Source organism: Struthio camelus, chromosome 6 (assembly GCF_040807025.1).
Source record: "Struthio camelus isolate bStrCam1 chromosome 6, bStrCam1.hap1, whole genome shotgun sequence".
NCBI lineage: Eukaryota > Metazoa > Chordata > Aves > Struthioniformes > Struthionidae > Struthio > Struthio camelus.
The window spans coordinates 43,781,091-43,803,979 of NC_090947.1; the positions used below are offsets into that span (position 1 = coordinate 43,781,091).

At 40.2% G+C, this 22,889-nt stretch overlaps 1 protein-coding gene across 19 annotated transcripts in view; it reads left to right on the forward strand.

The window, feature by feature from the left end:
- The window catches only part of LYPD6B (LY6/PLAUR domain containing 6B), a 59,497-nt gene that overhangs the window by 16,629 nt on the left and 19,979 nt on the right, over positions 1 to 22,889 (forward strand). For 7 of the 19 annotated variants that reach the window (XM_068949351.1, XM_068949347.1, XM_068949349.1 and 4 more), the window contains one exon: positions 20,064 to 20,213. The exons of 7 other annotated variants lie outside the window; for them this stretch is intronic. The gene's annotated coding sequence lies outside the window, so the exon portion shown is untranslated. Of the gene's footprint in view, positions 1 to 11,329; positions 11,478 to 17,054; positions 17,113 to 20,063; positions 20,214 to 21,085; positions 21,297 to 22,889 lie in introns of those variants that run through there. 5 more of the 19 variants (XM_068949354.1, XM_068949363.1, XM_068949357.1 and 2 more) reach the window with 4 other exon arrangements.

Sequence of the window (22,889 nt, forward strand, 5' to 3'; positions counted from 1 at the left end):
AACTTTGATATGTGTTTTAAAAATAGCCCTGAAGTGGTACTGAAATGAAGAAAATTGTACATGGGACCATAATATCAGTATAACAGTAGTTACCTTCCGTATGCCTTCCTAGTGTAAGGGAAGTCACAGCAGCTCTTAAGGGCCTACATTCTGCCTGTGGGAAGATGCCTGAAGGTATGCAGAAAAGGTAGGCTAGGGAAATAGAGGTTTTTAAACTGTGACTCTCTTGGAAATATGGTGCTTTATTCTGGTTTGCTAGAGGTATTTATCTTCACTAAAAGTTAAGAAGTTTTATATGCCAGAATTGTTGGATAAGAGTTGATAACCGAGGCAGAGACTGGAATGCAGATCCTCCTCCTCCTAGGTGATCATCTGCTCTTTGCGTGTGCATCCTCTGTCTGGCAAGATGGCCCTTTGATGTTCCACACAAGGTGTATCAGTTTCAACAAGAGAGATCAAGAGCTTTCTCACTGTAAACAAGCTGATTGGCTGTTGATCAGAGCACTTTCCTGGAGAAAGAGTGGTTTGAATCCCATCAAGTAGTGGAAAGAATTAGCCCAGATCTGAGACAAATGCATCAGTTATTCCAGTTAAATGGAGCTACTGAGTGGGGGAAAGCAGCCCTACCTCCAATTACTTCTCCCCCCACCAGCCCTTCTCCCCATAATTGAAGGAGTGTAGTGTGAGTGCCAACTGGATCACCCCCCCCTCCCCCCCCCCCCCGAAGCTTTCAAGAAGGTCTTGTGAATACAAGTGAGACTAAGCTGCATGATAGGCTGGTAAGCTGCTCAGGCCTGCCAAATGTGGATGTGCCTGAAAGCAAAACTTCACGTGATTAGAGAATGGAACAGTTCGAGGTGCCTGTGGAATCCTGGTAGCAGCAGCGGGGGAATGTGAGGATTGCAGTTTTCCACTTGTGCCTGGTGTGATTTTTTTTTTTTTCTGGACATGTAAATTCCTTTGGTGGATCTAAATGTAGGTGCTTGATAAAGTCGGTTTCTGTTGACCTCCTCAACAAAAATACTGCATCAGTCCGTTCTCATCAAAATCAGTTTGGCTCTCTAAGATCCAATGGGAGAAATAATTTCTGATAGTGGATTTAAGGTATGAATGCCATAAAATTCCTGACTGGTATCAATTCTAACAGGAATGATTCAGCTGGAGTTTGGTTTAGTTTTTGCTACTCTATATGTCTGTGAAGAAAGAGTTAAAATTAAAGGATTAGCAGGTTGTGCTTGAATGCGTTTTTACATCTGAGTAACAGCAAATCACTCAAATGTCTACCTCTGCTGGACATACTGACCTGTCAGTGTAATGACCAGTGGTTTAGGAAGCAGGAATTTTTACATTACATTTTAATAGTAAAGCCTAAAGCTGTAAATATGTATTCTGCAGTGGAGTAGCCAATAATGTATCAGACACAGGGAAGTTCACTGAGTCTGTAGCTATAATAGTTTGTTAAATAGCAGGCATATAAATCTTTCCTCAGCTCAGAAACTTGTATCCCATTTGGCGTCTATTGAAAGACGGCAATTATGGCTGGAAGTCTTCTGCCTTTTACCTACTGTATTAAAAAATACTACTCTAGCAAGGAGTATGTGACCTGCTAGTACGCTGCCTGCTTTTCCTCTTCTTCTGTAGAACTAGGAGGCTTATGATCATTTATAGTTTTTCCTATCAGAACGCCCTTACCTGGAGAGCTCTGTGCTTGCTGGCTTGGCTTCAACTGAGGTAAGAGATCTTTGAAGGAGGAAAACACTTTCCAGAACAGACAGAATGGACACTACAGCATATCAGAATACTTTGTGGGAATTAGCTGCTAGGTAAAGATCAAGCAAGACTGAAATGATTCTTGTGAGAAGGCCAAGATGTTTCTCCTAATTCCTTAAAGAACAGGCTTCACCTTAGTTGACCTGCCCATATTCAAACAAGTGCAAAGCCTGCCAGCCCCATTTGATTTCTCCTTAAACTGGGATGGCTCAGATGCTAAGAGCTCCCCAAAAAGCCTCTCTCTGCCTACAGTTCTGGAAAGGTGGCTTTGTTCCAAAGTGGAGCTGTGAACAATCCTCAGATGAGTGTTTTGGAACTCATTTTCAACAGCGCACAGGTTCATCTGTGCTTGCACGGAACATTAAATTGTAATGACAGGTGTTAGGTGGCAAAGAGTAGATGCTTATTGTATTTAGGCAACCCCAAAAGCCTGTTGCTCCCTGTATCTCCATCTCTCATGTGAAGATGATAAGTATGTTAATGTACTGAATGTTAGACCTTCTGTAATGAAATGAACAATTGGGCTATTCAGTCTAATATCCGTTCTCCATAGTAATGAGTGGTAGATGCCTTCCATGGACTTTTCTTCCTTTCTTGGTTAATACAGTGAACATAATACCCCCAAGAAGAAATTACTGTTCTTGTTAAATCAGTAGAACTCATAGAGCACTTCAACATCACACCATGCAGTAATGTTAGTGAGCTGACAGAGACCCGCAAAGATGGTAGCATAGGCCAGAAGGCTGTATAGCAGCATTAGCACAGCTGCTCAGCTTCTTCTTTTAGAGATAGCTCACTAAGTGCTAACCTGGGAAGCTCTGGAGTGTGGTGCATTGTGTGTAGTGGCACGCTTTCAGTCCTTGTAATTTTGCCTTGAACTCACTTGAAAATTTTTGGGAAAGAATAATATCTGATGTCTTGGTAAGAAGTACTTCAGCACATCATTTCTCTGCGGGGATGATGCTGTAGCACTGCTAGATCTAGAATTGCATGGTGAACTAAATCTATCTTATTTTAACCACGTGTATAAATTTAATAAAAGTCAGTGGCATATAAGCCTGTGATAGTCCTTTGCTGGTCTCAGATCTGAGTGAGGTCGGATACAGAACATACCTGGGAATTTACACTTTGGATGAAATTATTTATTCTTTCATTAATCAGTGTTTGCTTGTATGCCGTACGTCAACATTAGCCCTGAAGGTAAGTAAATGTTTTGCAGACAAGCGGAGCCCGAGCCACAGACTAGGGCGGTGATTTGCCAAAGGTCAGATAGCAGCCAGAGGTGATGCTGGGATGGGAACTCCAGAGTTCTGGCTTCCAGCATCTGACTTGAATCATGTCAGCACTATATTCACTCTCTAAAAGAAGTTACTACATTAAAGCACCTTATTTTTTGTGTTGACGTAGTAGAGGAAGGTATTTCTTGCAATAAAATATGATTAGATCTGTGGAAGAAATAATAGTCTCTACGTTAGCTTCAGATGACGGCAAAGTGTAACTTTTACTAGATGGTTTTGGCTTTTGGGTTGCATAATGATTATTGTAAAAAGTTAGAAAAATTTTAAAAGGTTAGAAGAATTTTTAAAAGGTTATGACAATCAATCTGTCATAGTCTTCTCAAGAATATATGCAAGGTTTAAAAAAAAAAAATAAGTAAAAGGAGAGGGCTTTGTTGAATGGCATTGATCTTCTTTGGAGTTCTTGTTTGTTTTTCAGCTCATTAAGCTCCTGACTTGAAAAGACTGAGAACTATGACATTAGATGTTGATTTTTAGGTATAATATCAGGTCTAGTAATATATGATATACTGAAGTTAGTGCTTTCTACAGCAAGAACTAATATTTGAAAGTATTACTTTTCTTTTGTGCTTCTGTTCACTTTGAAGTGCAACACCCAGCATACCTTCAGAAGATTCATAAAATAGCATACTTTCACAGTTTCACCTTAATCTCAAAAATTAGTTCAACTTCTTTTAGCCTATACCAGCAGTATTGTCATGGCTCAGTGCATATTGTTAAAAGGTACGCAGCACAGGAATGTAAGGAAGAATGGGTTAGGAATTCATACTTGGAGAACTAACTGGTTGATGTAAATGTAAGTTTTCGTTTTGGATGACAAAAGTGATAGACTTTAATGCAAAAGGGATGGAAAAGAGATGATAGAACAGTACAGGAGGGGTAAGTCATATGCTTATTTTTACCTTTTCTCATGAAACAAGTATAGGGGAGCAGCAGTATAGTTCATATAATTCAAATGGTACACAAAGCTGACAAATTCATTGTCAGAAGTCGTCACTGGAAAGTATAAAAAGGGGAATCTTCATTTATTTTTATCATCCAGAATGTTAGAAACATTGTGAGGCCTCATGTGCTCAGTACAGTAGAGCAGTCGACGTAGGTGAGGAAGAAAGTGCCTTATGGACCCGTTGCTCCTCTGTGGTGAGTGTTTGCAGGTTTCTTTGAAGTATTTGGTAGAGGTTGCTGTCTCAGAGCCAGATGGCCTATTAATGGGTTATACCTGTTTGCTTATGTGGTGCCTGTGGTGGCAAAAACGTCTTGTATATGAACAAGCAGCATAGTAGGAGGGATCTGTGGGGTTTTTGTTTGGTTTTTGGTATTATGCTGAACTTGCTCAGAAATATTTAGAATACTCAGCTTTTATACTACTATCTTCTTTTTTTGATAGAGTTTTCTGATACGTATATATCTGACCTGGAAGAAATCCAAGTATCTTTTTACGTATATATCTGACCTGGAAGAAATCCAAGTATCTTTTTATATAGTCCTTTACATTTTGGTTTCTATAGCTGAAGGCTGTAGAAAGGCCTGCTTCTAGCTGCTGTGCTGATGAGAGGTGCCTGTTGTTACCAAGTTGCCTGTGACCTTCACAGGTCTTCTATGGGGACAATAATGGAAGTATTTTACATGCTTGTCACAATATTGTTTGTGAATCGTTTTTCTCGCTGTTCCATGCCTTAATTTGTATTATGGAAATGAATTGAGGTAATTAAAAATAAATAGGTACATATTTAAAATATTTTAATGGGTGAAAAAATATTTTTGTGTTTGGAAAGACTAGCACACATTTCTTGCAAACTAGATTCTGTTAGATTTGTATTATAATATCTAGAATCGGGCTACATGTTTGTAGTCAAACTCATTTTATTTCAAACTGGAAACTCATTGATTTCACTGGAGCTTACCCAGGATGAATGGACCCCAGCAAGTGTCTAGATGGAAGCTGTGAAATTAGAAGAGGCGACTGAAACAATGTGCTGAAGCCCTCTCTTTTAAACTAATGCTCATTGAGTGCAAGACTCCAGAAATTGTTTTAAACGGGATTGTGCCCTTTCTCAGTACTAGAAACCAAGGGTATGCCACTAGAAACCAATAAATATTTATTATGTCTTTGCTACACAGTTCTTGTTTAGCTTCATATAAATATATCAAGAGGCTTGCTAAAATCACAGTTGAGGTAATGCTGGTGTGAACTGTTGTTTAAATCCATGCTGAGCCTTTCAGCATTTTTGCCCTGCATTTTCTTTTATTGTGTTCAGACTGATAATGATCTGAACTGATCTTATAGTGTTGATATTATGTAATGCAAAGAGTTAGATGTGTTTCTGAATATAATGATGAAACTGCTGTTACCAGGTGTTATACGTGGGTTTTGCAAATATCTGTAAAGAAATGGCATGCTGCTTATGCTGTGAAATAAATAGCAAGAGCAGGTCCTGGTGGCACAGCAAGTTGAACACGAGTCAGTGGTGTGGCCTCACAGCAAAGGCAGCAGCCACCTCCAGCACTGTGTCAGCACGAGCGCAGCCAGTAGCTTGGGGGAAGTGATCCTTCCCCTCTGTTTGGCACTTGCAAGACCACCTTGGGAGTAGTGTTTTTGTTTTGGGCCCCCCAGTACGACAGCCTGAAGCGAGTCCAGCAGAGGCCACCAAGATGGACAGGAAGCTGGAGCACAGGAGAGGCTGAAGGACCTGGGTTTGTTCACCCAGGAGTGGAGGAGGCCAAGGGGAGATGTTGCACCACCTCTTCCCTCAGCTGGAAGCACCAAATTATTAATGCTCTCACAAAGAGTGAGACTCTAGAGAAAATCTTGGTGATATAGGAAATATATGAAGTGATTAGCAGAAGCAGAGAAGGGAAGAAGGTAAATGCTAGCTGAGTCTAGCAGGCTGTGTGGCAGGTTGTCCACATCCAAAGGTGTGATCAGAAAGTATGCCAGGAAAGAGTTCTGGAATCTGTGTGCAGAGTTGAATTGCTGATGCACTCAGATTTTGTTAAAATTGATATGCATGGGACTTAAGCAAATTCTTCTCTGCTCTTGGAAATGGCACATAACTTAAGCTTTTTCCTTCCCACTTTTTTTTTCTTTTTTACTGCGTCTCTTGATCTTTCTTTCTTAATTCATACTATTATATGAAAAACATACTATTTCTCATCCAGGATCATTGATCAGTGCTGCGAAAGAGTTGTTTAAAAACAGCTCTCATGCAAGCCACATCCATAACCGCACTCTTGTGTTGCAAATAATCTTTTTCAACTTGTGAAGTGCATCTTGTGTTTAATGAATAATCATCTTTGACTAAAATGTGCAGTTGAATCTTCAGCAGATATTCGGGGATGTGAATGGTAGCCCTGTTTGCACAGTGAAAAGACATATTTGTCCAGAAATAAATTTTACAGTTCATAGTGTTTTCAGTTACCTGAAACTGAACTCATTTCAGTTACCTGACACTGAACTCATCGCATCCTTCTTGCACTTGGGGATGTTTTCCTTTAGGTTCCTGTTAATCTGAACGTATTTTACATAGTTCATGCTTTCATCACTTAAGACCCCCAAAAACAAGCAAACACTCATTTCTTTTGCTAGGTAACTGAATGTCATGCTCCTTGGTGAAGAAGGCTTTCTTGTCAGTAGTCTGCTTCAAAATGTAGTTCCAGATTATAAAAGCAAAGCAATCTTTTCCCAGGGTTAGTGGTCCTGCAAAGACTTCTCACATTCTTTGACATGTAGTCACTTGAAGTGTCAGGAATTGATGTGAAACTCTGCTGCTGCCACAATTTGTTTATTGTCTTGATCTTCATTTTCCTAGTCAGAGAGAAAATGGAGAACTTGTTTGTTTTAATGTGTAGGGTTTTTTCCAACTGTAAACAATTGTTTGCCTTACGTGAGCATTAGATACCCTGTTTTACTTTGCATAAAACAAGTATTTTGTCTCTTTCCTTGCATAAAGGGAAAAGTTTGTTCTTGAATTCTCACTATTTTCTCCTTGTTTCTGAATAAGAAAATGAAGCTCTTGTTTAAATCAATAACCAATAAAAACGTGTACTTAAAATGAAAGGCATGCTCCGTTACTGGGAAAAGAGGGTCCTTATGCTTGATGTGTTTTAAGTGCAAAGAGTATGACCTACAGGTGTTGAATATACAGTAATTCTACTTGGCTTTAGTTCATTAAATTAGCCATCCTGCTTTCTTTAGCTTGCTGGGAAAATTGCAAATGCACTGGATCGTGTCTCCTTGGCAGTTGGGAGTTTAGCAAGACATTGATTCCTAGTGGACTTCCACACAGAGTGCCATTGTTTGTCATTAAACTCCGCCAAGAACTTATCAGATGCAGTGTAATGAACCTCTTCCTTTTAGAGATGTTTCAGTACTGTAAAGAAACTGCTAACAATTATTGACTTTCATTTTGTAGTAGTAGTCATTTGGAAGGATGAAAGCTTATTCTATTTTTATATATATCTATATATTTTTATAGTTTCACCTGAAATAAAAGCTCTAGTGTATCTGAGGAGACTTGTTCAATGAGCTCCTACTTGCAGCGTTAACAGTGGGATTTTTCAGTCATGAGCATTTTAAGCATTTGTTAAGTGAGTAGTAGGTATTAATTTGTCACCGTTAGTGTGGTATTTCTCAGGCGTGGTGTGGTTTGGAGATTTGTTGCCTTTGGAAATACTGGTGTGCTTCCTCTGAGTTGATGTGCCAGCTCCTTAGGTAGGAACTGAATAAGGGAACTGGTTTGGTTTAAAAAAAAAAAAAAAGTGCATGAGGATGTGCGTTACATGCCCTTTTGTCATAACTGATGAGATGAATTAAAAGCTCATTGCTACCAAAAGAGACTTTTTATTTTTCCCCTGGCCTCTGATTCCTTCTCCCCCTTCCTGCCCCTGCGATCTCCCCACCTGCTCCCTACATGTTTATTTTCTGCTGGAAAACACATGCTCAGGAGACCCGGCAGGACTCAATTTCCCAGTTGTACACAGAGATCCCCATTAATGCTAAAGTGCTGTGCACACATGTATTTCAATAAATAACACACCTAGGAGAGGCAATACAGATGCTTTCAGCAACTACTCGTACTTTTCAGTAAGTTATTTGGGCGATGGCAGCTCTGTGGTGATAGGGATTTCTGTGGCAAGCAGTTACTCCGAGTGCCGCAAACAGTGGCCAAGATGTCCCTTGCACCCTTGCTGAGTTAGTGGTCTGGTTCAGCGCTTCCTCTGCCTGATGTCTCCAGCTACGGCAGCAGCTTGACAAGCGCACTGAGGTTGCGCTGCTACAAAAGGCAGTTGCTGCAGCGTTGGCACAGGTGTTTGGGAGGCCGCCTGCAGAGCTGGAGCAAGGAACTGGCCTGGGTTAAAACCTGCCAGGCCAAAAAACAAAAAAATAAAAAGCTTCATTTGGAACAAGGCAGCTGAGGACTGAGGAAGGCCTCCATCTTCTTTCAACACAGCCTGATAAGCACTTCAAGGCAGTGTCTATGATGTTAGAGTTTTGTTATAATGCTTTGTAAAAATGGCGATTCCTACCGCTGCTTCTTCCCCTTCTGCCTGACTGCCGTGGCTGTTTTGTGGTCTTAGAGGATATTTCATCAGCTTTAAAATACAACTCTCCCAGACAGTCTTACACCAACTGCAGTTGCAAATAATTTCTAAGACTGGAAAAGAATTAGGTTTCTCTTATTTTCAGTCGGCTTCACTGCTGTTTTAGAACACAGTGGAAAATGAATTCAATGTGCGTTCTATGGGTAACAGTTTTGGTTTTGCAATTATAAATTGGAGCACAAAGGACTATCAAGTTCTGAAGTCCTAACACTTTTTCAAGCCTATCTTAAAAATAATTAATTGACGGTATCCTGTGAGAAGTGTCCCATTAGAAGTCCTAGAAGATGCTATCTTTTGCTGTAAAACTTTACAAGTGTTTTTTATTATAAGTAGACAGGAGGGGTTTACAGAAGGTAAGATGCTACCAAGCAGACGTTGTACTCATTTAGCAAAATATTTTGAACTACTGTTTCCTTTCAAGGAAACCATGACTAGGGAGCACTGAGTAAAGAAAATTACTCTATAATGATATAAAAAGCTTCATTGGTGATGCCAGCTGTCTTCAATGCCTTTTACTAAAAGAGTACTGCCATTCAGTGCAGTGGCTGAGGGAAGATTCTTGAGATGAGAACCAGGCTCTGATGGATAGTTTACCTTCAGATAGACTTGCGGCATGTTTTCTGACAACTGTTTATTGCTCAGCATGTGTTTTCTCTGAGTCCTGTAGTAGCTTCATCAGTCCTAATCTGTGTCCAGTGCTCTGATTGCTCCCCCTCACCCAAGCACCTGGATTAGCTGTTTGGATGGCACAGCAATTATATCTACCTCCACAGAATTGATCTGTGTTGCCCCAGAGCTATCTCTTCAAATTCAGCAGCAGGACTGTATCTGATGTGTTATTTGCCCCTAGCAGCAGTGTACCTCTGAGAGACCTGCAAGCAGCTGCTGTGGAAGGAGGGCCAGAAGTGAAAACACTGATTTCTGTGATGGCACCCTGAAAAAGGAATCTCAACTGTATTTCCATGCCCAGATGCTCATCTGTTGCATGGGGAGCAGTTTCTGTTTTGTTGTTTCCTTGCTTGTTTCCCACTTCAATATCTTTGCAATATACTAGGCTTGTTAAATTCTTGAATTTTGGGGGTTTTGAAGTTATTTAACCACAGGAGATGCAAACACTGTTGGAGGTCATAACCTCATCTTCAAGCTGGGCATTTAGAGCAGGAAATGTATACTATTTCTTTACTAAAAATTTATGGCCCATCCAGGAGGTGGGAATTAGTCAGTCTTGCTGCAATTCTGTGGCAGCCGTTAAGCCCAATTTAACCAGTGTCTTCCCTTCTTCCTATGCCCTCCCTCCCCATCTCCCTCTCTTGCTTCAGTTCTGCAGCTTACTGGATCCTGTGCTGAGCCGTTTTAGCATGCTTAACCTGGCAGAAAGCTAATCTGCTCAAAAGTTCACTCAGTATGCAGAACCTGGGGTCCGGTGGGGTACAGAGCCAGTGCCAAGGAGGGAATGAGGCTTCCTTGGCTCCTTCTGTATTTGTTCTGTCACCAACTTAACCTAGGAAATTTATTATTATTGTTACTTCACTTAGTGTCAGAACTTTTCTACATAATCTCTTCAGATGAAGGTAATAGCCCTGGAAGGGGGCCTCTAGCCTGGCACTCACATTGATTTAGCTGTGAAACCAGCAAATCTTTGGGTCACTTTTATTTGGGTATGTTTTATTGTGCACAAAGACTAGAAAGCAGGATCACAGATCAACTTAAGAATATACAACTGTTACTTTGTTTTCTGGCTAATACACCTAGAAATGGACAAAACGAGCATGATGCTAGGTTAAATATTAAAATACTTGTTCTCCCTGGTCTATGACCTGATGAGTTTGGTAGCTAGGTAGGCGTCAGGTTGCGAATGTCAGCCTCCCTCCCTCACCCCTTGCAAGGGACTGGTCCTTGATCTGGCTGAATTACTTTCTTCTGTCTCACCACTTCATCTCTCAGGGTTTTATGTCTTTTCATGTTGGTGTTTTTCCTCTGAATCTTTGAGTTACTAGATTGTTATTAAACTGACAGCTTCATTTCTCCATTGCGTCCTTTGCTTGCGTTTACTTTCTTATCTCCCCTGGCTTAGTAACCCATGTACTGTCTTGCATATGGACTACTGACAATAGCCATGCTCCACAACGAATTCTACGGTATAATCAGGTCAAAATCACAAGACTGGGCCTCACAAAACTGTTTATTTGGCCTAGTCACATAGCCTTCCATAAATCTGTGGCCAAAACCCGTAGGCTTTTGTACAGTGAAATTTCCATTCATCTGTCTTGTATTTATATCACCTAGGTGTCTAAATGCAGACATACCTGCTGAGTATTTATTGATCTATTACCAAAGCATGTGAGGAATGCAATCCAGCTGCCCAAGAACCAGCTCAGAACGGCAATGAAAGAACATAGTTTATTTTAAGACAGACTGCTTGGGGGGGTGAAGTTCATAAGTAGCTTTTTGACAGCATAAAACAGTAACCACGTTCTCTGTTCCTGCTCATTCCTGTACTGTGTTTGCATAGGGATTTGTACAGCTGCAGAACAGACTGAGCCAGGAAAAGTAATATGACTGAAAAGTGATCTTCTCTGGGTTTGTTTTAACCTGGAGCATTTTTTCAGTTTGGTTTGTGGTGTGGCCACAGAAGGCTTTGTGGGGAGCAACTGGGAGGTGGGCACGAGCGGCTGGGGGTTGGCAGATGGCAGCTGTTTCGCCTGCTTGAAGAAGTAGTGCTGCTGAGTATGTGACTTGTACTCTCGGGACGTGGTTTCACACTGCTGCGGTGCTGAGCTAACCACTGGCTGCAGGCGTCACCCGAAGGTGAGTGGGGTTTTCCCACTTCCCTTCCTTTGCTTTGCAGCTGCTGTCAGGATGTGAGCTCTGGCATGCGTCTGACCTCGGGAGGAGCCACTGCAGCCAGCTAAAGGGGCTATAGTTTTGCTTAAATTATGGAAGTGTGGTTAGTGCTAAATAAAATATAACCCCCAATCCAGACACTTTTTAGTTTAAACTTCATTTCGTAATACTAACCTACTCACCTTTGGAGAGGTATGTGCAATTTGGTTCTCGCATCTTCTAGGAGAAAGACTTTTTCCTCTCCATTGTACAAATAGTATTAAGAACATGGTGAAAGAACAGGGAATAGAGTTTTGAATTTCTTTATTTCCTTTTTTCTTCTGTTTATCCTTTATTGTGTTAGATTATGCAAAATTAGATCCTTTTGGTATTTATTAAAGCATACATTTAAAAAAAAGTAACAAAATGTTGTATATATTTACAGGCTGATTATAAGTGGAGGACCTATGACAAATTTTTGTACTGGACACTGGAAAAAAAACTGTCAGCAACATAATGAGAGAAAATACAAGATACGCAGCAGAGAGTATTAGTTTCTTAGCAGCTGTGACATTTATCATGATAGCTAAACCCTTGAAACTTCTGTTCAGCATTTTTACAAGCCAAACAGCACACTTAAAGTGATAACCCTGCCAACAGTCATACTCCTGTAAGTAAAGGGATTATGAAACATAAGCATTTGCACACTGGTTTTATATTGTCTGTCAAACCTGAATAAGCTGAGACTGAGCAGCTATACCAGTTTTTATACTTTTATATCCAAGATTAAGTTTAGGATGACTTTCAGAATGGAAGATATATGGGATATGTTTCTAAAAAGAAAGTTTTAACAAACCCTCACAACAATGTGGTAGTCAAAGCAGCTGCTAAGCAGAAATTTCTAGCTGCTGAAACTGGTCAGATGTTTAATGAGTTAGATCCACAGGGTCTCAGAAAAGTGAGTACTATTTCCATGGTTTGTGTAATATCATGATGATGTAACGTGAAAGAAAAAAGAATTTGCCTTAAAATGTGTAACTTGTGTGCTCTTTCAATGCAGAACAGAAGTGCAGCATAGGCAAGGGTGTTATGGTATCTCCTGATCTTTCTGGAGATGTGGTTCCACTGTAAAATGCAGTTATTTCTGGGTTAGGAGCAAGTATTTATCACCGTGTGCTCTGCTGTAGCTTTGTAGGCTGAGTGCAGAGTGTGAGCGGGTGCTCTGGTAGAGGTGAGCGCTGTAGCAGTGTTAGGGAGCACAGATGTAATGACCACGCAAAAGCTGGCACCCCTCACTGGCCCCAGAGCTGTCCCCTTCTTGGCGTTCGTGCCCTGGAAGTAGGGGAGAGGAGCACTGGGTGCCTGATGGCAGCAGGATTATGAAAAATTCAAATGGCACCACCCATCGCTACCTAATGTACCTGTTCTGTTTCTCAGCTTTTAGTGGGGTTGCATGTCATATTTGCTGTGTCTTTACAGAAGTTATAAAGATAACATCAAAAAGATCATGTGAAAAGTAATGTAATTTTTCAGTTTAGACATGTTAATGCTCTGCAAATAATAAACTGTTTCGAAACCCTAAGAACTTCTGGATCCCTTGTGGGTGGCACAAAGTTATTTCAGACATTTTTGCTATCCCTTATCACTTAAGTAGATGTGTTAGTTGATGTTGGTAGCATGCCTTTATGGTGACAAGTGTTGAAAGGAAGGTGAAGAAGCAGAGTAAATAGTTTCCAAGACTTGTGATCTTTTTCTTATCCAATCTGTGAATTAGGCAGATCTCCAGTTGTCACACCCTGTATCTGTGATTCAGAAGCATCCAAACACTTCCTGGAAGCTATCTTGCCTTGGCTCAAGTAGCAGTTGCTTTTGATTCAAGATTTTTTTTTTTCCTAATAAAGCTTTCTCTTGGGTTCATTTGCTGCTAAATCATAGTTAATCTTTGGCTTTGCACTGATGGAACTGTTCTTAGTGTAATTTATAACAGTTCTCAGTGTGAAATGAGCCATAATGACAAAAAGTTTTTTTTTTTTTTGCTGGTTTATCAGTGTCTGTACTGAGTTTATATTAACTATACTGATACTTAAGATAAGGAAATCTTACTTTATACCTTGTATATATTTAAAACCTAGAGCTAAATGGATCTCAAAGCATAAAACCTAGCCTGTGTAGTTATGTCTATGCAATAGGTCACTTCTATTCACTAGTGAAAGTCTGCTGGCTGGTATTTTGTTTGAAACAGTATTTTTGTCTGAAGAATGAGAAGCTTCAACTAATCTCTAATTTTATTTTTTATTGTTTTTTAGATGAATGGAGTAATACATTTCTTAAAATGTTTTCTGTTTAATAAGTGGAGTGAGCTCTCAGAGTATTTGCAGAGTCATTCCAGCTGGACGAAACTTTTAAGGCTGCTATGATTTGTACTCTCTGGAGCATCATCTCGAGTCCTCTCTCTCTTCCTGCCCTGACTGCTGCTTCCTCCCACCCATTCCCTAGAGGAGTGGTTAAGAGGGCTGAACCTGAAAATAGTGGCACCTGACTGTGAGAGAGAGTAAGGAGAATATGGGAGAGATGAATGACCCCAAGAAGCACAGGTGGCTTGATTTCAGAGTCAAATCAGAAGGGGAAAGCTTTTGGACATGGGGCCAGAACAACAACAGAGTGCTTTATGGGTCATTTACTCCTTGTTTGCTAGAATTGCCAATGGGATAGACCATTATGTCCGTATGGACTGCAGCCCTCCCTCCTGGAGCAAAATAACTAATGATTCTGCCTGTCTGTTGAAGGAGCACTTACTAGGAAATATTCCCTTGTCCTCTTCACATGTACAGCCACTTAAGAGCCACTCACAAGAGAATTGTTCTAAGTGTTTTCTGTTCAAGGCAACTTTCTGTGAGCCCTGGAGGTATTCATGATATAAAGCAGGAGAGCTTTCACGTGGGTGAGATTCTTAAGCTGTATTTATAATTAAATGGGGATTATTTTTTGTCACTCCACTCATCTTTTCCCCACCCCACACTTTCAAGCCTTTGAAGACAGACCAGTCTTCTGGCGTGTCTGTCATAGTTCTCCTATTTCCGGAGAGCTTCCGGGGCAGAGATTTCTGACAGGTCATCAAACACATCATGCAGGGCTGCGAGATGCTCCTGTCAGCGGCGTTGCTGCATCCCTGCTCTTCCCTATGTGTCACCAGGATAAAGCACAGGTGAGACACTAACTCGCCTAGTTTCTAGACTGGAAGACGGAAGCCAAATTGCTAGGGTGAACAGTCTACCTTAGATTGGTACCCATGTGAACATGGGTATTTGTTTGAATGTGCACGAAAGTGTACAGTGAGCATTTCAGCCTTCTCTGATGCTGTTTGCTGAGGTTGTAGGATGCCCTCAGTGTGTTACAGCTGAGGCAAGCCTGTGGAGGCCCCACTCAGGTTTTAAAGTTTTTTTTCTATAGAGCAGCTCAGAAAGCAAATGGAGAAAGAGCCTGATGCTGACTTTGATACGGTTTTCTACCAGAGCTGAACTCTGACTGGCTATTAAAGGCAAGCAGCCAGACATCATTAGATTAAAGGGCATATCTCTTTGTAAATCTGGGTCCCTGTGGTCACCAACTGGATGCATTTGCTTCTATTCTGTAGGAAGACGCCTGGTACTTAATTTTTCTGAATATAAACTATGAGTTTAATCCTTTTTCCTTTTCTGCAATATGTGTCAGAGCTGGTTAAAACCTGGTTATTTCTGTCCTTTAAGGAATAGAAATGATTACACTAAATTGGGTAGCAGATTTTAAAATATGGCCTGATGTTTAGTGTTTGGCTGTGGGTTTTTAAATCTTGCTTCTTTTGTGATCATTAGAGTAAAATTGAAGTCATATCTGTAAGTATGCAACAATTATGTCTATAAAAGATTAATGTAAGATTAAATATTTTTAAGGTATGCAGTTATCATTTTTTCTGATGGAAAAAGGAAAAGGCTTGTAACTTGCCTTAGATGGTAGAAGTCTGTAGTGGACAGGAAATTGGGCCCGCATCTTCCAGGTATTTGGCTAGTAATAATATAGTCATTCTTCCTTGCTTCATATGCTGCTAAAAGTTCAGTTAATTGCTTTTTGAGGGTACTTAGCTTTATTATAAATAACTTTAAAAAATAATGATAATTCCTAGTGATCTTTGTTTTTGAAATCAATTCTGGAGAGGATAGTGCAGCAGTTCATTAATTTTCTTGTCTCTAGTTATTGATTACTCAGCTGTGAGTAAGCTTTTCTTGGTTCAGCTTAACCAGTCCTTTACATTACCTTATCTCCTGTCTTTGATTGATTGACTCTCTTACGTACACAAATTTTTTTTTTTTCTCCAAGCGAATAGTAATATGCCTTCATTCTTACGGGGCCTAAGCTATAAAAACCTCATGCATAAACTGGGTGAGTTAACTTTTGACCCCATTTTGGCTAACAGTAGCAACCATCAGCTGATGGAGAACTTTATCTTTCCATGGCAGTTTATAGTGTTTACGCGGTGTCAGATAAGAGGTGGAGGAATTCTGCCCCTGTGATAATATCACTCCACTGTGTTCGATGAGAAATCCTTTTGTAGGAATAAAAGGCTACTTAGAATGCTGCGTAGGGCAGAACATGAATTTCAGTTTTTTCTCCCATATGCACTTTACCACATGTGAAAAACTTAGAAACTTTACACTCTCTTTTTAGACTAAAATGTTTCTTTTTGGACTGAAAATATTACCCACCATGTGTTTATGATAGTTATTTGTTGTTGTGATGCAATTGGCTGACTGGGTTTTGAGTTCTTTGGAAAACTTGATGCGCTAATGGATGTTCAAATTGGGATTTTTTTAAGGACTTTATTCTAGATCTCATAGACAAGCAAAAAACCTTGAATAAGTTTTGAGTTTTACCTCTGCCTTTGACCTGGAGGACTGGGGAGATGGATGTGGAGCTGGTTCTTTGCTTGCTAGGGGGAAACTGTTGCTGCTTTCTTGTTTTTGAGAGAGGGGCTTATTTTGTGAGTTGCTATTACACTTCTGCATAAGACATGGTAGAAGTATGTAATTTCCATGATAAATACGTAATGTGAATGCATTGCCGCTTCCTTGTACTTGTGATGAGAACAGCAGCTACCGGATGTCCTGTATAGCAAAAGTCAGAGACCTGTCTACTGAGGGAAATGCGCTTAGTTCTGTCCCCAGGCGTGTGGGTTGAGGGGGATGTGTGTGTGTGTGTGGGTGGGTGGGTGGGTGGGTGTGGCTAGATCTGCTGCAAGTGTTTTCCTAACTACATGCTTTATGTCCTCTGACTGTATTTCAGACCTGCAATCCACTCTTCAAGGCTGTAAAGAAATAGTACAAATTACAGGTCAGGCACAGACATACACCTTTCCTGTGGTAGAATTACAGGATGAAGGGCGTGGGGTGGTGCATTGCTAGACTTAAAACTGAAACATCAAGGAGGTCATTCACAGTGGTGTGGTAAGTGCAGGAAGTGACATACAATAATTGCAAATTAGCATAATACTCTCAGGCATTTGAGTTAGAGCCTCTTCTGCAGCTTTTTGCATGGCAGAAGATCTGGCTGGATCAGCAGTCTTCCCTGGGACTGGGAGGATTTGAAGGTCATTCAGCATTAAAATTTTTCATTCCGAAAACACTTAATTTGCATTTAACCTTAAATCTTATTTTGCCTTTGAAATTTCAGTATACTCTGTCTTCTTGATACTTCGGTGGTAGGAGGGTTTGGAAGAAAATGTCACTGTAGAAATCTGGCTACAGTTATCCCCAAAGCTTAATACGAGTGCTTATTTTTTCTGGCTTGTAGGAACTGAATGATAGATGGACTAGATCTCTCTTTTTCTGTACTATATTATTCTGCTGCAGACCTGGGAAGCGCCTGAACTCTGCTGGACAGCTGTGTGTGCTGGCAGGCTCATAATCCCACACGCTGCATGCTGGTACTGCTCTGTCACCTTAAAAATAACGTTGGGGAATCAAGCTCTCTGAGCTTTAACGGAAGTACGCTTGTGAAAAATATCTATTGACAGAAGGATTGTATGTGGAGGATCTCATAACTAGATAGCATAATTATCCAAATGATTGCCCTGCTTGTGTCTTTAATTGGAGGGCCAGTGCTTAAGAAACTAAAAGTTTGGGGGAGACAATGGAGGGAAGGAGACAAGGGAGGAGGAAAGTAGTATCTCTTTTTGTACTGTGCTTTGTCTTGGTCCGTGTTCAAAGCTTTTAGTCTGTCTTTCTCTCTTCTGCTAAACTGCATTGTCTTTTCATATTTTTTTGCCTCTCAGCACCTTTCTGCTCAGCAGTTTCTCAGCGGCTATTTATTTTGTTTAACAAACACCTTTTACACACTCTAATCAGTTGGTATGATCACATGGTCTGTTTAATTTTTATTAAGATCATATTAAGCTACAGATTTATACCTGTTGTACAGGCAAATCACGTGTGTTGTTGTGTGTTGAAGTAGCCTTCCGATAGTTATTTATAATATATGACTGCATCTACCAATATAACAGTCACTACTTGAAAAGAAGAAATTCTGTTCCGTCAGAGGGTTGTAGTGACCAGGGGCATGTTGTTTTCAGGCAGTGACGGTTGTTGGAGCCACGTCCCTCTGTTCCCTTCTGTTGGTGCAGCCAGTACTTCACATGCATTGTTAGGTTTCTCTGGAAATGTATAAAGATACTTCCTGAAAGCAGTCGCACGTTTGAGAACCTTTTGCTGATGTGGCATCCCTTTATACTAAAAATACACGATCAAAGCATTAACCAAGAATTGATCAGGAATTACAACATCTGGAAAGAAATGAGATTGTGGGGCCTGAAATCCCCATGGCAGCATGAAAAACACATGCAAATCTTGCTGCTTGTCTTTGTCTTCAGTCAGCATGCTTACGCTGTGGGGTCTGGAGGTATATGCCAGTTCCCTGGTATAGGGAGCCAGTTTGGTCACCACCTGGTTTGATGCCCGAATGACATCTGGCTGGAAAGCAGTTGCTGTGAGTGCTCTCGGGCAGAGAGAAGCCTGGGAGGTGCCGCGGGCGCTCTGGAGGCCTCCGCGGGGCAGCAGGACTGCGCGGCACAGCCCCCAGCGCCTTGGCAGTTCGAGAGCTCCTGATTCCTTTTGGCCAAGTTTTAAATTGGCAAGGTAGGGAGAGAGCCTTGCTTTCCCAGCAGTTGTTTTCCTTGTGGATTATTGTGGTTGAGGGCTTTACAGGATCAGGAAATGGGATTATAACTTCCCTCTTCTTTTATTTACAGCTATTTTTCTTGTATTAAACCATTATACATCTTGCCACTACTAAAAGGCTTCCTAGGTTAGGCACCGCTTGGTTTGATTTTGCATCTTATCTGTCCACAAAGTCTCAAATATAATGTTCAATTCCATAAACTTCAATTACTCTCTTACACTTAAATGTCAGATTTTTTTTTCTAGGATAAGGTTATTCTGCTCTTAAGGGTGGTGCTTCTGTTGTCTCTCTTTTTCTTTTCCCTGCTGCTGCCTTTCAGTCACTCAAGGCCATTCATGATAGATAAGTGAGAACGGAGAATTGCAGCAGGAAAGTTCTCTTATTTCAAAAGACTGTTGAACTTCTTTTTTCCTGTAATAAAGTTAATTGCTTCCTATGCATTTGCATGGTAGCATGGAAGGGATAACTTGCCACTTGCTGTGTAATTTAGTTCCATAAAAATCTCCAGCTTATGCTAAAATTTGCTAATTCAACTCTCTTCCTATTTTTTCAGCCACTCAACTTGTCCTGGCTCTTCTGTCCTTATTTTTCATTGTCTAATAACATTTATTGATTCAGCATGTCCTGTATTTCCTACCTTTCTTTTCCCTCTTTCTGTCTCCACGTGTAAACATTTTCTGCTAACCTATATTTTTCAGTGTAGTAATAATTAAGAGTCTGAAAGGATGTTCTTTTTGAACCTTTCTGTGCTTTGGGGATTTAATACTGTAGCTCAGCCTTAATTTGTTTTGCTCCAGGCTGCACTTGGAATAGAAGATCCGAGTTGGGAAATGTTTCATTTATGTTCTTATTTTGTTTACACACACCTATAAATCCCTGAAGTGGGGAATTGATTTTCTGTTTGCATCGATTTCTACATCATCCGTGCAAAGATCATGTTAGACGTATCAGAATAAGAGTGAAAATCGTAAACGATGAGTTTCACTCTGAAACTCTTTATTCCCCTGTTGATGTTCAGAGGATGCATTTTGAGGAATTGCTGGTTGAGCAAGTAGGACTTAATCAAGTACTGAGCAACTTTTGGCAAGTCTCTCAAAATCATTTAGCCTCTAGAAGGTATGTTTCCAAACTCTGGATAACTGATGTATCATGTGGTGTCCGTTATGTAATACTGCAGGTGAAAATGCATGTAGAAAAAATGGAAATTTTGTATATTATAAGCAATAAAGACCTTTTTTTTTCCACTTCAAGATGAAGTGTGATCTGGTTGGAGTGCAGAGCACAAAATGTGTGCATACTCATGTATATACTTATAATGCACCCAGGCTTTGTTTGGGGCTGATCTTGCTTCTCTCTTGATTTCAGAATATATATTATGAACCAAAAACTGTGCAGAGGACAACAAAGATAAACAAAGGTCTTCAGCTTCCTATGAAAAAGGTTTATGCTTTTCAGCTTAGAAAAAGCGACAGCTGAATGAAGGATATGGCAGAGGTCCATGAAATCATGAAAAAGGTGGGTAAGGAAGAAGGGAAAATTATTCACATTTCTCACAGTGCAAGGACTAGATGCCATAAAATGAAAGACAGCTGGTGTAAAGCAAACGGAAGGAAGTACTTTGTTAAAAGGTACAGAAATTTTGCAGTTTATTATCATAGGATGTTGTGGTGACCAAATTCTAGAGGGATTCATCAAGTGACTAGATTAATCCATTGGGTGATTCATCAAGGCAATTAAACACTAAGAAACGTATTTCTATCTCTGCCTTAGGAAGTCCCTGAATTGCAGATTGTCGGAAAGGGGGAATATGTGTCACTGTAAACTGTGTTCTTTTGTTCTTATCCTATAACACCTCATTATGGGGAAGTTTTGGAGAAAAGAAGAGAGTGTCATAACTCCTGCTTTAAAAAAAAAAAAAAAAAATCAGAACCGTCTCACAATGGAAATAGCTAACTGAAACGTTTCCTTGTTTACAGAGAAGCAGCCTGACAGGAAAAATGTTAAAAAATGTCTTATCTAGTAGGAGAAAATGAAGTGAAAAATCTCTTGCACTCATCCATTAGAAGAAAGTATTAAAAAGACATGTTGAAATACTTTTGAGTTGTCAATCCAAAGAGACAATAATTAAACCAACCAAAATCCTACAAAAAAATCCTACAAAACGAAATGGCCTAACATCTGTGTTTCCTTAGGCTTCTTTTTGTACTTTCCCTATAATGTTTGCAAGTGCTGAAGATAATTTGTATAGCTGGTGAAAGAGTGTAAAACTGAGGAGTTAAATAATGAAAGTATGGGATACTTTTTGTCAGGACGGATTGGATTGTTTTTCTTACTAGTGTTTTTTTTTTCCTTACTAGTATTCTTTTTTCTTGTATCTTTATGTCCAGTTTATTCTGTTGCTAGTTTGATGATGACATATGTGCCTGAAATAAACCCAACATTATACAAACGATTTCTGCAAGATTCGGAGTATCCTTATAAAAAAGCACATGGTACCTTTGGTTGTGAGTTAGAAAGCGAGCTTCTGTACACAAAAGGAGTAAGAGTTTTTCTTTCTCCTAGTGAATTGCCCTCTGTTTAGAGGGGAATAGTAGCAAGGTAAGTTTTCACCTGTGTTCATTTATGGGAATAGCTTACTCAAATGGCATCTGATAGTTTATGGAACTGGCCTGTAGTGTGTAAGAAGCATAATAAAAAGAAACAGCTACAGTAAATTATTTATTTGCCCTTTATGTTCAGTTGTGCACCTGTTTTGAAACCCAGTGTGCACATGTTGCATGCTTTGCACGTAGCATTTTGTGTGTTCTAGCTGGTAAACTTTATCTATAGTCAAAGAAATTAGTTTTCTCGAATGGATGCAGTGTTGGGTGTCTGCTCCTATCTGACAGGGAGAATTACCAGGCTACGTGGGAGGAATGCATGGGAGGATCTGAAATAGAAAAAGGCAGACAGAGCATCTGGCTCTTGACTCTGTGATTAGTCTACCCGTAGCAGTTCATAAATATCGGAAGGAATTCTGCTGCAAAACCGTGGGTGGGATTTCAGAATCAGAAACCTGCATTCACTTCTAAAATACAATACTTATTTTACATTTTTATTCAGGGTTGCCTTAGCTGCCAGGGATTTGTTGTTTTTAGTAATCTAGGAATTTTTTTTTCTACTGATAGCGCTTTCCTCTTTAGCATTACTCTTGGCCTGTAAACAGGAAAAAAGGAAACAAAATTTGCCAAATTCAATTTGCTGAATTTAGTCCTGCGTGTTACAGACAATATATGTAGTAAATAATTCTCTTCACCCAGAGGCATTGTTATTGTGCTTGTTATTGTACTTTCAGCTGATTAAATTCAAGAATGTGTTGTTTTTAGGGGAGATAGACGCAGAGCTAGAATGTGCACTCTGTCTCTTCCTATTGCTCTTTTAATTGGATAAAAACTTTTAGGTCAGATTATAAATTGCTTTCCATTTTTTGTTTTTATTGCATTGACCTGAATTAAAGGAGTAAGCAGTGAGACTTTATCAAGCACTGAACTCTCAGAAATACAAGCCTGTCCTTGCTCTGTAGCAAGGACAGAAGCTAAAGATGATTTATTCTCAGAGATCAGGAGTTCAGAGATGTGAAGGCGGAAGCGCAGCCGTCCTGTGCTTGGAGAATCCCAGGGAGAGCTGGGATGGTACTGCATAAAAGCTGTTCAGTTAAATTGATTAGAAAAACTTACCAAGGCTGAGGCTGCATTTTTTGATAAGAATTCCCTTTAGTTTCACTTAAAAGTAAATGGCAGAAAGGATAGTAAGTAATTGATGAATCACTCAAACTCTTTTATTTGCCAAAACTCAAGGTGATTTGAATAGGGATTTACAAAAGTGTCTTATCTGTTAAGGTGGTAAGTAATCACAGAATCGCAGAATGGTTGAGGTTGGAAGGGACCTCTGGAGATCATCTAGTCCAACCCCCCTGCGCAAGCAGGGTCACCTAGAGCACATTACCCGGGATTGTGTCCAGACAGCCTTTGAATATCTCCAGGGAAGGAGACTCCACCACCTCTCTGGGCAACCTGTTCCAGTGCTCAGTCACCCTCACAGGAAAGAATTTTTTCCTCGTGTTCAGACGGAGCTGCCTGTGGTTCATTTTGCGCCCGTTGCCTCTTGTCTTATCGCTGGGCACCACCTGTCGTGAAGAGAAGAGTCTGGCGC